This window comes from Lonchura striata, chromosome 4, assembly GCF_046129695.1.
Source record: "Lonchura striata isolate bLonStr1 chromosome 4, bLonStr1.mat, whole genome shotgun sequence".
In the NCBI taxonomy this organism is placed as follows: domain Eukaryota; kingdom Metazoa; phylum Chordata; class Aves; order Passeriformes; family Estrildidae; genus Lonchura; species Lonchura striata.
In genome coordinates, this window is record NC_134606.1 from 28122814 (window position 1) to 28128813 (window position 6000).

The 6000-nt window shown below is 34.5% G+C and overlaps 1 protein-coding gene across 2 annotated transcripts in view; it reads right to left on the reverse strand.

The window, feature by feature from the left end:
• Positions 1–1983, reverse strand: part of DLC1 (DLC1 Rho GTPase activating protein) — a 213829-nt gene extending 211846 nt beyond the window's left edge. The window contains exon 1 of one of the 2 annotated variants that reach the window (XM_021533628.3): positions 1674–1983. The gene's annotated coding sequence lies outside the window, so the exon portion shown is untranslated. Of the gene's footprint in view, positions 1–1476; positions 1566–1673 lie in introns of those variants that run through there. The other variant, XM_021533541.3, reaches the window with a different exon arrangement.
• Positions 1984–6000: the final 4017 nt, after the last annotated feature.

The following is a 6000-nucleotide window of genomic DNA, read 5'->3' on the forward strand; positions in this document are numbered from 1 at the left end:
TTCACCCCAGAATATACTCAGGAACAATTTACTGCCTATTGGTTGTTCTCTGTCCAGTTTAGATGCATTCCCTTCACAACTCAGAGCCAATTCTGACCACCCTGGACAATTTTCTTCCTCCATATGTCAGTAAAGTGTACAATTCTCAGTCTATTGCAGAGGAGATACTGGAGATATTTAACTCCATTCTGGAATAGCCTTCATGTTCTTTCACACCACAAAGTCATCTCCTTTCACAACCATTTTGAAAAATAGTAAAAGCAAAGTTAAAAGATTCTTGAAATACATGAACAGACGACTTCACTTTAGTTACCAATCTGGCCAAGAACTACATGGAGTCTTAATGACAGAAAGAAAGAAGGAAAGAAGGAAAGAAGGAAAGAAGGAAAGAAGGAAAAAGGAAAGAAGGAAAGAAGGAAGGAAGGAAGGAAAGAAGGAAGGAAAGAAGGAGAGAACAAGAGAAAGAGAGAAAAGAAAGACAGAAAAGAGAGGGAAAGAAAGAAAGAAAGAAAGGAAAGAAAGAAAGAAAGAAAGAAAGAAAGAAAGAAAGAAAGAAAGAAAGAAAGAAAGAAAGAAAGAAAGAAAGAAAAAGAAAAAGAAAGAAAGAAAGAAATTTTCAGATTACTTTTTAGCAACATTTTTCAGGAAGACAAAGACTACTATATAGATTGACATAAAAATGCTTCTCATATCCATAACAAATGAATAATTAAATCGCAATTTTACATAAAATATAAATGCATTCACATATCAGTGAAAGATACTATCCTGATTTTCTCCCTAAATTCCTTAACAGCAGATTGTTGTTATTTTTATTAGTTACATGTTTACTAGGTTAAGAAGAAAAAAAGAGTAAATCCATACATCCTCCCAAAAATTATAGTCAGGTGACATTTACTATGTCTTACTTTACCTCTTCTAAATGCTAGCACAACACACAATCTCCATATCTAATAATGCATTACTAAAAATAACCTAATTTAGCTAAAGCCAACAAATAAACCTTGGATTTTCAGATTTAGAGTATACACCTTTAAGACTGTAATGTCACTTCTATTAAAAATTTCATCTAGGACTGAGAAAAGGCTAGAGACCTAGCCCAGTAAGGTATAACCGATATATCTACCTAAAACACTCCTCGTCATCATTACCTCTGGAGTGGAGAGAAGGGGAGGTGGGAGAGAAAAAAAACCAAAAAAACATAGCCCTAAATGCCCTCCCTGTTGTTAAATGAGGTGAAAAAACCGAATCACTCACACTGAACTTTCCAATTTAATGTACATTAAAAAATATGCAAGCAATACCATACAGCTCTATTTATATAAGAACGCAAATAAAGTTCAACATTTCAAGCATATTTTTAAAAGATGAGGAAAAATGCACAGTAATTTTTTTATAGGTCTGGCATATTCTGAAAAACAGAGTTGTCACAGTTTACAACTAAATGTATATTTTTAAAGATTATAAATATTTTACCTCTATTTCTAGTGCTGAGATCCTGAACGCAGAACACTCCAGTGCTGGATACTGCTTTTTTCTTTCCTGAGGTTTTTCTTACCTTCTATTTTTTTTTTCTTTTCTTTTTCCTTTGGTGGTTTTTTTTTTTTTTTGTTTTTTGTTTTTTTTTTTAATTTAGTAGTTGAAAGTACGGAGAGATTCCAAGACAGCCTTACCTAGATGAAGAGAATCAGGAATTCAGACATGACCTCCCTAAAATCTTTAGCCATTAGAAGAAGAAAAAAAGTCCAAACAACAAAACGAAGAAGCAAACAAACAAACAAAAGAGCACAGTCCCAGCTAGCTCTGCTAGCATAAAAGTTCGGATTTCGCTACTGAGATCATTGCTCTATTCTAAGCAGTTTTGCTCAATGTGTGATTCTAACAAAAACACCCTCTGCAGCTGGAGGGAGCCTTAGCTAAGCACGAGCCTGTCAAGCTTTTCCCAGTGACTTCTGTCTACTAAATTCAGACTGATGTTTTGTGAAAGGGGGCCTCAACAACCAGGCCCAGATTGCCTGAAAAGTATTTCCTGCCTTTGAGAGAGAGAGGGAGAGAGACAGCGAGGCTGCCTGCCTGCGCCAGCGAGAGAGCGCAGAAATGGAGGGAAAAGAAAACGTCAAGACCGAGTGTTTCAAAGCAGTCAGCTTTATACACTGCAGGGCTATTCCTGCCAAAGAAAAAAAATCTCTGCTCCAGCTACATAATGTAAAAATGTACTTAAACCTCTCCCTCCTGGACTTTTTCCTTTAAAAAAAAAAAATACTTTATGCTTCTCTAATGCTCATGCAGAGGTAACAGCTATCCAGAACAACACAAGGACATTTCTGAAACCTGGCCTTTGACATCAGGTAGTGAGAAACACGGTCTAAACTTAACATATCACTGTGACAAAAGGTCTAGTACTATTCTGTCAAATATACACAGTCAGGCAGATTCCATTTAAAGACATATGCTAAAATTGCATTCCTACTCAAGAGAATAAGCTGTATCTCAAAAAATGAATGTTACAGTTTAAAGAGTCATGTTGCAGGCAGTGGAATATGTTGCTTTACCTCTTTTGAGAATCCTCCAGAGTCACACAAATCCAGCTCTGCAAAAGCAAAAGGACAGACTCCATCTTGATCATATTAGTATTTTGCTGACATAAAACACTTGTAACTACTTCGTTCCAGCTTGACAGGGTGCCTGAATCATGTCTTCAGAGTAACCCACAGCATCTACATCCTTTGCTCTATACAAATTTAGTGAATATCGTCTGTTTATCTTTTTTGCTTTCTTCTGCCTTCTCTGAACGACTTCCTCTTAGCTGTTCCAGCCTGAGAACTTGGATTACCATTTGGTTTTGATTAAAACCAGACGGACAGCTCCATGGAAATTTGAGGGTAAGCTAATGGAAATTACTAGTATGGCTTTAATTAGTGTATTTATTAGTAATAAATATTAGCTATTCACATAACAAATTCTACTAATAAACACATGCAAACCCCCATCTTTGGCCGCTGCTTTCATATTTAGGTGAAATAACTTAGTATTTATTTTATTTAAGTCAGTGTGACTCATAGTAGTCATCAACATGCAGAATTTAAAATTTTTTTTACACTTAAGACAGAAAGTAGTGCTGTTGCTAAGTTTATTCATCTAACCAGGTGGGTCAGTCATACATCACTTGCTGTCTGACAACCCCTTTGGCTGGTGTAAACCCTCTTTATTAATTATTGGTCTGAGTAAATGATTTTATGGTTATTGATCAGGTTATTCATTGGAAACTTTGGCCTTTGTCTGGCTTGGAGAGGGAGCTACAGAGGTAACACATTACAGATGCTTTCATACAGAAAACAATGTCTGGACATTTACTGACCAGAAAGTCTGCATTCAGCAGGCCTGCTGCAACTAGGACAGGATATTTACTCTGAGAGGAGATAGAAGATCTTCTTAATTACTAACTGCTGATACATGAGTTTCTACCAGCCTCCAACGACTGCTTTTAACTGTTTATATAATGCCTTCATTAGCTCAATTGAATCTTTTCAAGGACATTTCTTAAGTCAAAGCAAAGCCAGCCCTGTAGGGCTGTCTCCAGCTCCCACTAATGTGGCCATATCTGGAGCTAATTTGTCAAGCTTTAGTTCCTAAGCATGTGGAACTTTGTGCTAAAATCTGCTAAATTTGCTGAATGTGGTCTTCGTTGTCACAAATGTAATTTTATATATGCAGTTTTCAGCCTTAAAATTACAGTATTAGCTTTAAAAGTTAGTTACAAAGTTATGCAGGCCCAAATGGAAGTGGGTTTGAAATTTTTCCCAGTAGCTTTCATGTCCATGGATAGTGGAGGTAGACAGCCTTAAGTGGAATGACTTCCCAGCCTAACCTCTGCATCTTCAAAGGCGGAGGTCTTTGAAGCCCATAAAAGGAAACAGCACATGTGCTGGTAAACTCAGAACAGCCAGAAGCACAGCCCCAGAGGTAAATAACTTTTCAGGATTATTTTTAACTACATTTGGCTACTCTCAGTTCTGAATCCATAACTTTAACTCCACAGTGAAGTGTGATTTATACTATTTCCCCTGCAAGATTTCAGTTTGGAATTTACTGAATAAGTTACAAGCTGTGAAGGGGCACATTTTATTTGCAATTATGCAATTGCACAAATTGCACAATTTAAAAATTTATGCTTATGGGAATAAAAATAAAACAAAAAGCCTTTAGTTTCCTTGCAGTTAAAATTTACTAAAACTGTTTGGCTTTATAATGCAAAAAAAAAGTGATGAAAATTTGTAACACACTGTTCCAAAAAAGTAAACAAACATTTCAAGACAGAATTTTAATTATTTTTTTAAGAATTATTTTTCTTTAGCTAAACTTCACTTAATATTCCATCATAAGCCTTTTAATTAAATAAGGTGTTCTCTCTTTTATTGCAGAAGCCAGTCACAAGGAATAAGAGAGATTGAAAAATTTATAAGTGGGGACATATTTAAAAGGTATGAGATTATTAGAACATGATCTGTTATGTGAAACAGTTTCAAAAAGAAAACTTATTTCAAATATTCTAGTGCTTGATAAATAGCTGAAAAAAAGACCCTCACAGACATTGTCTGTGCATTTCCTGTCTGAGAAAACTGAGGGCAGACTGTCCCCTGAATATCTTTCCTTGCTATCACATCTGCAGAAAGGAGGGGAATAACCAGAGTTTGAATACTTATACAAAAGCTGCTTTAATAAAACTTTACAATGGTAAAATAGAAAGAACATGTGAAATCAGAACATTTAAGTCTGAAATCTTGGTAATTCTATTTGATCTTGAACAATAAACGGAAGGGAAAAAATTAGTAGAGGAATGGAGTACTAATGAGAAACAAAGAAATTCATTAATAAGACCAGTTAATACCACTTCCACTGTGGTCAGAATGACAATGCTAAAATGATAGAATTTATCTCCTTGCTATTTCTAAGCTTAAGTTAAACACAAAGGTGGTCCTTTCCTTAACACATCTGTAACTCAGAAAACCATATGTCTCAAAGCTACGCTATATAAATCAGATATTCAAAAAGCTCCAACTTTCTTTTAGGTAATGTTAATTGAAGAATTATAATGTTCTATTATTATTATTATATTTTATTTCTATGTAAGATCAATGTAGAAAAAAGCAGACATATATAATATTATTTATGCAAAACATAAAACATTTTTGTCATACTAGTGTAAGCTGAATACACTCCATGACATATTGTGGAAAAAGAAACTAATAATATGTTATTTCCATGATCCTATATAAAGTGAACTACCAAAACAATTTAAAAACTAAGAAGAATGCAAAGTAGTCAAACAATTTCTGTTGTAGCAGTACACAGACATTAATATAATGCAGATGTAGATATTTTGAGACACTCTTTATTTGTCTGAAGATCCGATGGTCTTTTCTAAACTTTGAACTACACATGCTGGTAGGCTCTTCCATAATTTAGTTCTTGCTCAGACAAATCCCTACATAAAGCAATGAGAATTTATCCAAATCTCACAGTGGGTTTATAGGAAATTATTAGCATAATATAGCTATGGTTTACTGAATGCAAAATTCAAGTAACTTCTGTGAAACAGTATCATCAGGATTTGTGGACAGAACTAATCTGCTTTCATGCTTAAAAAGCAATCCTGCAGAAAAGGGAATGTGTTAAATAAGGAGAAAAACAAAAAAAAGAACACATGAGGTCTTACTCTTATTTGTCTTAAGAAATAGAAGTTGCCATATTCCTTACAGAAAAACACAAAAGCTTTCACTAACATCTTCCTTTTTTCTTAAAGAGCATATTTAAACCTGATATATTTCCCTTAAAAACTGAAGAATAGGAAAAAACCCAACCCTATTTTGTTTAAATACACCTGGAACTGCCAAAAGTACTGCAAGACAGAGACTAACAGCTCTATTTTAAAAACTATTTTCAAACTTGCAATGTTTGCTTTTGTGGAATTATCTGATTTCATGATTTCCATACTTTCAC